This window comes from Marmota monax, unplaced genomic scaffold (genome assembly GCF_021218885.2).
Source record: "Marmota monax isolate L192 unplaced genomic scaffold, Marmota_monax_Labrador192_F-V1.1 WCK01_AAM20220418_F8-fsc00062, whole genome shotgun sequence".
Classification (NCBI taxonomy): Eukaryota; Metazoa; Chordata; class Mammalia; order Rodentia; family Sciuridae; genus Marmota; species Marmota monax.
In genome coordinates this window covers 10,805,808-10,818,161 of record NW_026695221.1, presented here as the reverse complement: position 1 = coordinate 10,818,161, position 12,354 = coordinate 10,805,808, and the positions used below count along the sequence as shown (strand labels likewise).

General features: G+C 34.0%; 1 protein-coding gene and 1 non-coding gene across 19 annotated transcripts in view; both read left to right on the top strand.

Annotated features, from left to right (window-relative positions):
- Nucleotides 1–12,354, top strand: part of Ccdc15 (coiled-coil domain containing 15) — a 63,577-nt gene that overhangs the window by 40,293 nt on the left and 10,930 nt on the right. For 2 of the 18 annotated variants that reach the window (XR_009225760.1, XR_009225758.1), the window contains one exon: nucleotides 7,895–8,033. The exons of 15 other annotated variants lie outside the window; for them this stretch is intronic. The gene's annotated coding sequence lies outside the window, so the exon portion shown is untranslated. The remainder of the gene's footprint in view (nucleotides 1–7,894; nucleotides 8,034–12,354) is intronic. One more of the 18 variants, XR_009225759.1, reaches the window with a different exon arrangement.
- Nucleotides 11,339–11,411, top strand: Trnav-uac (transfer RNA valine (anticodon UAC)). The gene has a single exon. It is a non-coding gene; the product is annotated as a tRNA-Val (tRNA).

The window sequence follows — 12,354 nt, the reverse complement described above, 5'->3', positions numbered from 1 at the left end:
TAGAAATTGCTATTCAGTTTCTTGTGAAGTGTTAGAATGGATTCAAATAGCCTGATAGGTAGTCTTTGGACCTAAAAGTTTCCTAATTTTTTTTAATGCTATTTTCACTCAATGAAAGGAAATTAACCTTTTATTTAGTAACCTTTTTCTTTTCCAGTATTAATAAGTTTTTCTTCATCTTAGTGGATGAATATTTTTGTAATAGAAGTAGTCTTTATTTAGAAGAATTTTTTTTTAAAAAAAGAAGTACTGCCCTTAATGTTGCAACATGGCAAAGGAAATGTTTATTGAATTATTTTTAAGTACTTTCACTTTTATTTTCATTTATTTATAGTTTATTTACATGATCATTCAATCTTTCCTTTTAACATTTGTAGGGCTGGGCTAGAAACAAACTGCAAACTTACATAATTACATCTAAGTATTTAAAGGTCATAAACCAAGCCATAAACTGTTAAATGAATTATGTTTTCCTACCTTGACAAATATGATTTAATTATGACCTGGAAGATCAGGTTTTAATTTGTAATTATTGAAGGCCTCTGAATTACATGCAGGAACATGATAGTATAAGAAGAGACAGCCTCAAGCCCTCCCCATTTTTCTTTCTGCTCATTGCTTTATTTCATACCTTAAAGAATCTTAAATACATGTATGTTAAGCCCAGCCCACATATCCAAGTTCTGAGCACATGTCCTGCAAATATTCATCCCTTAATATTCCACTGAACCTAGGTATTCACATCAGAGATGCAGTCTGCTCTCAGGAAGACCTATGTGGGGAACAGGACTATCTAGGCCTTGAAAATGGAAAGTTGAAATACAGAACTCCAGGGGCCTCAGTACCTGGAGCAGAGTCTAGAAGAGTAGGCATAGGCTTCAGGTAAGCTTTTCCCCCTACCTGATGAGTCTCTGTGGCCTATGTAAAGTAGTGTGGCCAGAGGAAGGCCAAAGCAGGACTGTCAAAACTACGTGCTCCAAGGCAGGTACTCCTTTCTTATCCAGGTCTAAGACTGATTTTGCATTTATTTAGAAAACATTAATTTCACATTTTCCTTATCATAGGCACTCTACTACACTCAGTTGATATAAAGATAAACAAAATATATTTGCACTTCTTGAAACACTCAAATTTTAAGTTTGGTAAGATGACTGAGAAACATGTATGCAAAGAAATAATATAATTTGTACAGCTGGAGAAGTAGGTACAGGGTCCATAAGCACATAAAAGAAGGAATTACTGATTCTATCTGGGGAGTTAGAGAAATAATTATATTTCAGCTGGGTCTAAGTAGATAAATATATGTTTACTGGTGATGAGGATAAGATTAGTAGATTAGAAAACCAACAGAGTCAGGGTGAAAGGAAATAACATGAGTATTTCTGCAGTTTTGGAACTTAAAAGGGCCTTTATATGTTATCTTAGTCTGTACTTTTCAATAGCAAAAACCTTTAATTGAGAATCTACTACATGCCAGACACTCTACTGTTATTTTGAGAAAATAAAACATGCATACATGGCAAAATAGTGGTTCATAGCATGGATTAGAGACAAATCGACTTAAGTTTGGATATACCCTTTATTGGCTATGCAACCTTAAACCTTAATATTCTTAATTATAAAATGGGGCCAGATATGGTGGCATATACCTTAATCCCAGCTCTTCAAGAGGCGAAGGCAGAAAGATCTCAGGTTTGCAGGCAGCCTGGGCAATTTACCATTTCCCTGTTTCAAATAAAAAAATAAAAAGGGAGGGCTGGGGCTGTGGCTCAATGCTAGAGAGCTTGCCTTGCACATGTTGGGCACTGGGTTCAATCCTCAGCACCACATAAAAATAAATAATAAAAAAAGCATTAAGAAAATAAAAATAAAATAAAAAGGGATAGAGATGGCTCAATGGTAGAGTGCCCTTGGGTTCAATCTCCAGTAGTGCAAAAAAAAATTTTTTTAATAATATTTAAATAAATAAATAAGTAAATGTATGTAAAGTTCTTAGCATTGTATCTGCATTTAATAAAAATCACAATAAGAAGTACTATTACTACCATGATAGTGGAGGGGGGTGATGATTAATAGGATGAGCACCAAGGGAGAATAGAAAAATGAATATATGTAGGCCAGATTTATCCTACTATTACCTAAAAATCCTTTAGCCATAATTTTGATCTGATCTGCATTTAAAAATTCTTTTAATTCTTTATGCCCTTTATAGAAATATTTTCAAGCTCATCAGGTTAAAGACAGAATGGAAATTTAGTTTAGTTCATTTAAATGAAGCTAATACACCCCTACTGAGGGTATTTTATGTCGAACCTAAATTTTCTCATGACATGCCTACCACACGGCTCAGTCAGTGGGGGATTCTTTAGCAATACTACTGATCTTTGAAAGCTTGTTTGCTTAAGGCTTTTTTTTTTAATTCCCATTTCTTGCTGGATAATATTTTTCTTTTTAGATTTATATTCTTGACCTCAGAAAAAGGTCTGATTATTACAGAAGGGCTCTGATTATTACAGATGGTATCAGAAGACTTAAAATTGTGTTTGATAGTTGGCAAATAATTAAACTTTTTACTTTTTCCTTCTTGAAGAAACTAAATCACTTATGTCTTCTTTATATGGAGGTTATATGATTTAATTTGAAAACAAAACTCATTTTACCAGTATTTAAAAATATTAGTAAATAGGAATGATAACTGCTTTACCTCTTTCAGTTATTATAAGAAACAACATGGTTTCATTAGTTTATTAAGTAACTATGATTGGGTTTTCTACTACTTGGTAGACGTACTAGATTTAGGATGTAGAAGAAATAAAAAGCATGATCCCAGTCTTCAGGGAACTGGCTAAATAGATTTGATTGATTAGTGGAGAAGAAAATAAATAGATAATTATAATACTTTATATTAAAGTCCTAGCTCTGCTACCTGACAGCTATGTGACTTTGGGAAAGCTAACTCTGCAATCCTCAGTTTCCTCTTTGTAAAATAAGGGTAATAATGCTACATACCTCATAAAGTTGCTGTGAGGATTAAATGAAGTAATATGTAAATGTGGTTAATACAATATGTAAATGTGCTTAACTTATCTGGCACATAGTATATGTTCAGTAAATGTTAATTGCTACTCTTTTCATTAGAAGAAAAAATTCAAGAATATGTGGGAGAATGTGGTTAGAAACCAAATTTGAAGGTACATAGTGTCAGAAGGAAAGGCAAGACGTCCTGAAATGAGTTTTGAGCTATTAATAGGAATGGCATAAGACAAAGTAGGGATTAGATTGAAGAAAGAATGAACAGAAAATTCTAGGCAAAAGAAATAGGCCTGCCAAAAGCAATGATTTGTAAGAGAAAATGACACTTCTGAACTTGATGTGATTAGAACTGAAGAAATGGCAGAAGTGAGCCTTAAGAAATAAGGAAAGAAAAGATCATAAAGAGATTAGTATGTATAAAGAAGGAAGTTGGACTTTATACAGAAAAGGTTCAGAGCCCATTAGAAAGCATTGTAGGAATAGATGTGACTAAATGTGAGGAGATTATTGAAGTAATATCCTTAGAAGATTTTATTGTTCTTTTTTATTTTATAAATTCGCAAATGAGCTTCAGAGAAATTAGGTAATGGGATTTAATCTCATATTTGACTCCATCACCTTAACTTTTAAAATCTGTAATGTGTCCTGTCACATAAGTCAAGCAAAAGTGGCAAAGAATGGGAAACAGTTTTAAGAGAAGAACTGCTAAGAGAGCTAATAGGATTTTGTCTGAGGAGAATTTAAGGATAAGTCCCAGATTTATGGCTCCTGCCACCAGATAAATGGGGTACTGCTATTAAACAGATTTGCTAGGAAGGAGGTGGAGGTGGAGAGGATAAGTTTAGATTGGAGCACATTGGGTTTGAGGTACTTAAAGGAAATCCAAGTAGAGAGTCCAGTAGAAAATGTTTAATTATTCTTAGTAGTGATTTCTGAAATCACTAAGGAATAATACTGTCAGAATCAGGGATCAGGAGACAGAAACAAGACCAGCAGGCAAAGATTTAGACTATACTAGATTAGGCCTTAATCCTATTGTGTTAACGAGGCAGATTTCTTCTTCCTCCTTGAGAAGTCGATTTTCTGACAGAGCACCTCTTTCACTATTAATGTATATGAATCAGTTTTATATTGTTCACAAAGGAAGAATCCATGGAATAAAAAGATAGCCCTCAGTTTTGGTTCTAGTCTCCATTTTAGTTAACTTTGGAAAGGGTAGTGTTATGGCATTCTATGGAAGATGACTGAAAAATAAGAAGAATTTATAGGTTGTTGGAATTATAGGAATATATTTTTATATTCTTTTATATACAATTTCCCAGTGATATCATTTTGTTTACAGGATTCTCTTCAAAAATGCAAATATTCATGTCTATTGTTTGATTGTGAATATCTAGAATACTAAGTTTTTATAAACCAATTTGCAATCTCTTACACTCTTACCTCTCTTTTATTGAAAAATATGTGCTGGTTTCAAAATACCTTTTAGCATAACTAGAGAAGTTAGAATAGTATTTCTGTCATTACTCTGAGAGAAACAGTTGTATTGACATGTTAATTTCTGACCTAGGCTGGTTTCCATTATGTATCAATAGAAGGTATATTTACATAAGAGAATAGAAACTTGTTTTTAGAGTAATTATTTGTATCAACTTTTGTAGTTAGAACTGTCATTTTGGATTTTATCGTCCCTTCTGAAACTACTCTAAAAGACAGTTGTTAAGAACAACTTGAGAATATGACCAAAGCTGTGGATTCTTTTCCCAAAAAGTTTCTGTGAGACATTAAGTTGAGATGTCATTTTTTATTTGTCTCAAGAAAGCTTACAATTATTTATTGAAACATTTTTATGAAAACAACATTAATATCCATGTTAGGTAATTTGACATTAGTTTCATCTCAATTGTGGTGTCTGTTTGCTGCTTTAAAATTTTTTTTTTTTATTATCAATAAATGAGCCAAGGACCTGAACAGACACTTCTCAGAAGAGGATATACAGTCAATCAACAAATATATGAAAAAATGTTCATCATCTCTAGCAATTAAAGAAATGCAAATCAAAACTACTCTAAGATATCATCTCACTCCAGTCAGAATGGCAGCTATTATGAAGACAAACAACAATAAGTGAAGGCGATAATGTAGGGGAAAGGCACACTCATACATTTCTAGTGGGACTGCAAATTGGTGCAGCCAATATGGAAAGCAGTATGGAGAGTCCTTGGAAATCTGGAAATGGGACCATCATTTGACCCAGTTATTCCTTTTCTTGGTCCAAAGGACTTAAAAACAGCATACTGCAAGAACAAAGCCACATCAATGTTTATACAGCACATTTCACAATAGCTAAACTGGGAAACCAACCTAGATGCCCTTCAGTAGATGAATCAATAAAAAAAAAAAAAATCTGGCATATACACACAATTGGAATTTTACTCAGCAATAAAAGAGAATAAAATCATTGGCATTTGCAGGTAAATGGATGGCATTGGAGAAGATAATGCTAAGTGAAGTTAGCCAATCGGAACAACAACAAATGCTGAATGTTTTCCCTGATATAAGGAGGCTGATTCATAGCGGGGTAGAGAGAGGGAGCACAGGAGGAATAGATGAATTCTAGATAGGGCAGAGGGGTAGGAGGGAAAGGGAGGGGGCAGGGGATTACCAAGGATGGTGGAATGTGATGAACATCATTATCCAAAGTACATGTATGAAGACACGAATTGTTGTCAACATACTTTATATACAACCAGATATATGAAAAATTGTGACGTATATGTGTAATAAGAATTGTAATGCATTCTGCTGTCATTTATTTAAAAAAAATTTAAAAAGAAAAAAAATGTTTTCTTCATTCAAAAAAAAAAAAAAAAGAGAGATGTCAAATTGGCAGGTAGAAAAGTAGTTTTGACTCTCATGACCTGGATTGGAGTATAGCTTTATAAGTCAGTTACAGGTGGTTATGCGTGGGAACTGGAACAGAAAGTATATATATTAAGTCATCTATGGAGAACGTATAGGTAAGGAGAGGAGAGTGCCTAGAATTAAACTTTGGTTAGATGGGCTTATAAAGGAGACAGAGAAGGATGGTCTAGAGGATATATGAGGAAATCCAGGGGAAAATATTGTGTCACAGAGGCTTAGGAAGAGGAAAATTACAAGAAGGAAGGTGTAATTAACAATGTTAAATATTTCTTTTTTTTTTTTTTTTTTGGTACTAGGGATTGAGCCCAGAGGCACTTAACCACTGAGCACATCCCCAGCCCTTTTTTTATATTTTATTTAGAGACAGGGTCTCACTGAATTACTTAGGGCCTTGCTAAATTGCTAAGGCTGGCTTTGAACTTGTGATCCTCCTGCCTCAGCCTCCTGAGCCACTGGGATTACAGGTGTACGCCACCGCACCGGCTTAATATTAAATATTTCTAATAGGGCCAGTAAAATGAAGACTGAAAAATGCTTCCTCAATATTTCTCAACCTTCATTATGATGCCTTTACAGAGCTTTTTAAAGACTTTTTTTTCACATTGCTCCCCTTAAAATTTTAATACACAGATAAAATGCATTTCTGGTTATGTACTGTGGCTTTTTGGAGGGCAGCAAGCTATTTTCATATCTAAGATTCCCCCCTCCTTGGGAACAATATTGTTCCTGTTGAGAAGGTAAATACTAAATGAATTAAATGTTTGTAGTCCACCAGTGACCTTAGAGCTGGTTTGGTGAAATAATGGATCTTAGAGCTATTTTGGAATGGGTAAGGAAGTGTGAAACTAAAGACAGAAAATCTAGATAACTCAATCATGATGTTTGACTACAAGGAGAAGAATAGCTGTGAAGAGAGGAAGGGGGGCTGGAATTGTGGCTCAGCGGTAAAGCGCTCATCTAGCATGTGTGAGGCCTTGGGTTCGATTCTCAGCACCACATAAAAATAAATAAACAAAGGTATTGTGTCCAACTACTTCTAAAAAATAAATATTAAAAAAAAAAGAGGAAGGGACTTGATTTCATCATTTCTAGTAACTGACTGTCCCAGTACCAAGATTTAAGGTTGACACTTAAAAAAACAATCCTCTTAGTTTACTGATGTAGAGAGTAATTGGTATAGAGAATTATTCTGGTAAGTAAGAACTTCATATGAAATTGTTTATGCTTTTGCTTGTAGTGTCCAAATTAAAATATATTTTGAATTTGATGGTTCATCTTTTCTGTTGTCATCCACTGGGTTCCATTTATATTTCATTATTGAAAACCTCAATTAGTTCATTACCTTTTTCACAAGGTCAGGAGTTATTAAATTTAACAAATATGAATGTCCTCAAATATTTTTCCTTTACTGGCTTTTTGGGATAAGATCTTTGTGTGTCAGACTCCTAGCAAAGAGTAACTGTGATCTTAGGCTCAGCTTTAAAATTCTGTAGTCTTTTAAACTTTTCCATTTATTCTCTAGCTTATTTTAAGAAAGCAAGGCAAAATATATTTTAAGGTTAATTATAAAATATATCTGCCTATTTTGGCCTTTTTCCACATCCCTTTCTCACATTCCTAGTACCCTGCCTTATATGCTTTTAAATCTTGATCTTTACTAGCATAAAAAGATATCCCTCTACCCTATTATAATGTTATGTTACATTTGAGTTTGAAATATGCCATAAAAACTGTTTTTATGTTCTATACTCTTTGAGAAATACTCAATTTAGGTTTATAGTTGTAGCTTAGGAAATACTAGCAAGTATGGGGAGGGCAGTTGTAACAAAATCCTTATTTAAGATGGCCTTGTTTCTCCCGGAGGTGGCCAGTGATTAGCTGTTGGAATATGGACAGATTTGGTTCCACAGTTATCATAACTTACCTGATCTTTCAGCCTTTGTAGGATGTCTTCCAGATTTTTACTTATACCTTGTTAATCTAACAAAATGGAAGACTGATTACCCTGGAGTTCATGGCCTGCCACAAATGGATGAAAACCCAGAATTCTCAGTAGTCCATGCTTCATTGAACAGGTATGAATGAGAGTTGGTCTCATAGTATTGTTTAGGAAATAGTAGCTCATTTGTTTCAAAATAACTTTTAGTACTTGGCCTTTTCAACATGTATTAATAAGTTCTAGTCTTTAATCAATTCTGTTTCTTTTTGGTGTTAGGAATTGAATCCAGGGCCTTGTGGATGCTCTCAAACAGCTTCACAGCGCTCACAGGGAAATCTTTTGTGAAAGGAAGAGTCAACTGATAAGGCAAATTTCATTATTGTCGTATTTTAAGAAATTGCTACAGCCTCTGTACTATAGCATGCACTCCACTACTGAGTTACATCTCTAGCAAATCATATTTCTTCACAAAAGCTCTTTTCTTATGCCTTTTCTGAATTACTCATTTCCTATCTACTCCTAAGTAGGTATTTTTAATGAGTATAATGAGTAGATACATAATAAACTATATATACTTAAAGTTTTGGCATATGTATACACACATGAAACCACCACTAAAGTCAAGAGAGTAAATATATCTAACATCCCCAAAAGTCTTCTCATGCATCTTGCTAACCCCTCCTTCCTGCCTCCTCTACTAAGTCTTCTGCAGGCAACTGTTTTGCTCTCTGTCACTGTAGATTGGTTTGCATTTTTTAGACGTTAAGTATAGGAATACCTTGGAGATATTGTGAGTTCAATTTCAAACCACTGCAATAAAGTGAATATCGTAACAGAGAGTCCCATGAATTTTTTGATTTCCCAGTGCACGTAAACTATGTTTAGGGACTGAGGTTGTAGCTCAATGGTAAAGCACTTGCCTAATATATGTGAAGCACTGGGTTCAATCCTTCCACACCACAAATGGATACAATACTAAATACAAATAAAAAATTTTTTTAAATACCATGTTTATACAATACTGTAGTCTATTAAGTGTGCAATAGCATTATGTCTATAAAATGTATGTAATTAAAAATTCATTGTTGCTAAAAAATGCTAAGGTTTATCTGAGCATTTAGCAAGTCATGATTTTGCTGGTTGAGCATCTTGCCTCACTGTTGATTGTTGCTAACTGATCAGAGTGGTGGTTGCTGAAGGTTGGGGTGGCTGTAGCAATTTCTTAAAATAAGACCATAATGGAATTTACCATATCAGGTGACTCTTCCTTTCATGAAAGATTTCCCTGTAGCAATGTGATTTTTTTTAATAGCATTTTATCCACAGTAGCACTTTTTTCAAAATTGTAGTCCATCCTCTTAAACCCTGCTCCTGCTTTATCAACTAAATTTGTGTTATATTCTAAATCCTTTGTTGTCTTTTCAACACTGTTAACAACATTTTCAACAAAAGTAGATTCCAACCAGGTGCAGTGGCACACTTCCTGTAATCCCAGCGGCTCAAGAGGCTGCAGCAAGAAGATTGCAAGTTCAAAACCAGCCTCATTAATGGCGAGGCTCTAAACAACTCAGTGGGACCCTGTCTCTAAATAAAATACAGAAAAAGCCTGGAGATGTGGCTCAGTAGTTGAGTGCCCCTGAGTTCAATCCTTGGTATCTGCTCCCTAAAAAAAGTAGATTCTGGTTCAAAAAAAAAAATTTTTTTTTGTTTGCTCACCCATGAGAAGCAACTCCTCATCTTTTAAAGGTTTATCATGAGATTACAGCAATGCAGTCATATCTTCAAGTTCCATTTTGAATTCTAGTCCTCTTACTCTTTCTACCATATCTGCAGTTACTTCCTTCACAAAGTCTTAAATCCCTAAATATCTACCACAAGAGTTGTGATTATCTTCTTTCAAGTTCCTGTTACTGTTGATATTTTGACCTCTCCTGTGAATCATAAATGCTTTTAGTGGCATCTAAGAAGGCTTACAGTTTATTTTGCTCCAGTGCAGTAGAGTAATAAGTATATATGACAATCATAGCCTTAAAAAATATATTCTGCAAATAATAAGACTTAAAAGTTGAAATTATTCCCTTTGCCATAGAATGGATGTTGTGTTAGTAGGCATTAAAATAGCATTACTCTTATTGTTCGTCTCCATCAGAGTTCTTGGTTAACCAAGTGCATTATCAATCAGCAATAATATTTTGAAAGAAATATTTCTCTTTGATCAGTAGTATCAACAGTGGGCATAAATTATTTAGTAAACCATATTGTAAACAGACATGCCATCATCCTAGCTTTGTTCCATTTATAGAACACAGGACTTTCATTGCTAAGAAAAGCCAGTGCCTGGTTTCAAAGCTTCAAAGGACAGGCTGTCTTATCTTGTTAATGGCTAATGCAGCTGGTGACTTATGCTGAAACCAGTGCTCATCTACCATTCCCAAAATTCTGGGGGCCTTAAGAACATACTAACATTTTAGCATTTTATATTTATATTTTATATTATAGCAGTATATGAGGGTTCAAGTTTCCTTACATTCTCACAACTCTTGTCATGATCAGTCTTTTTTATTTTAGCTATTTGAATAGGTGGTTGTGCAGTGATATCTCATTGTAGTTTTAGTTTGCATTTCCCGAGTGATGAATGACATTGAACTTATTTCCATGTATTTCTTTGCCATCTGTGTGTTGGTTTTGGTGGTCTGTTGAAAAATCAAATTTTAAATTTGGATTGTTGTCTTACTGTTGAGGTTCAAGAGTCCTTTACTATAAAGTGGATACAAATCCTTTATCAAATATATGCTTTGTGAAGATCTTCTTCCAGTCTATGGCTTGTTTCTTAATCTTCACATTGTCTTTTAAAGAGAAGTTTTACATTTTGATGAATTCCTGTTCTTCAGTTTATTCTTTTATAGATTGTGTCATATTTAACAAATCCTTGCCTAACCTAAGGTCACAAAGATTTTCTTCTATGCTTTCCTCTTGAACGATTATCCTTTTAAGTTTTATATTTAGGTCTGTGATCTAGGTTGAGTTAATTTTCATACATGGTGGAAAGGCTATTTTTGTATGGTGAAAGGCTGTATTTTTTTCGTACTGCATTGCTTTTGTGTGTTTGTCAAAAATCAGTTGTGGGGGGGCTGGGGTTATGGCTCAGTGGTAGAACACTTGCCTAGCATGTGTGAGGCACTGGGTTCTATTTTCAGCAGAACATATAAAGAAATAAAAATAAAGGTCCATCAACAACTAAAAAAATATTTTTTAAAAAAATCAGTTGTTCAACAAACAATAAAAAAGAAGATTGATAAATTGGACATGATCAAAATTTAAAAATAAAGTGAAAAGACAACTATGAAATAGTAGAAAGTATTTGTAAATTTATATCTGATAAAGGACATACCTAGAATATATAAAGAACTCTAACAGCTCAATAATAAAAAAGACAAGGCTGGGGGTATAGCTCAGTTGGTAGAGTGCTTGCCTTACATGCACAAGGTCCTGGATTCAATCCCCAGTGTCACCAAAATAATAATAAATATAATAATAATAAAAAAGACAGTTAATCTAACTTAGAAGTAGGCAAGAGGCTGGACATGTAGCTTAGTGTAGAGTGCCTACCTAACATCTATTTTTATCCCCAGCACTGAAAAAAAAAGTGGACAAAGATTTAGATTGATATTTCTCCCAGGAAAACATAAAAATAGCTAATATATACATGAAAAAATATGCTTAACATTATTAGTTATTGGAAATGGAAATCAGAACCACAGGATACCAGTTCACAACCATTAGAATAGCCATGATAAATAAAAGATAATCGCAAATATTGGTCAGGATGTGGAGAAATTGTAATCCTCCTACATCCCTAGTGGGAAATTGCAATAACATAGGCACTTTGAAAACTAGCATCCACAATGTCTGAAAACTGATAAGTAGAGAAAATAACATGTAGTATAGTCATACATGTAGCATAGTCATACAATGGGATATCAGCAGTAAAAAAGAAGTACTATTATAACATGGATAGATTTTGAAAACATTATGCCAGGTGAAAGAAGCCAGTCACAAAAGGTTAACTACATATTGGATAATCCCATTTATATGAAATGTCTAGTGAAGGCAGATCTGTAGAGACAGGAAGGTTAGCGGTTGCTTAGGTTTGTGGGAAAAGTAGAGAGTGACTACTCATTGGTACAATATTTCCTTTTGGAATGATGGAAATGTTCTCTAATAACATTATAGTGGTGATGAAATTAGTGGTATGTAAATTATAACTCCTGTAAATGTGTTTGAGAATGAGTTGTCTGAGTGTGTATAGGGGGATTATTTCTGACTTTCTCTTCTGTTTCATCAATCTGTCTGACTCTCTTTATATTAATACCATGAAATTCCAATTAGTGCAGCTTTATAATAATGCTTGAAATCAGTATTAGATTTCCAATTTTTTCTTTTCAGTTATCTTGGGT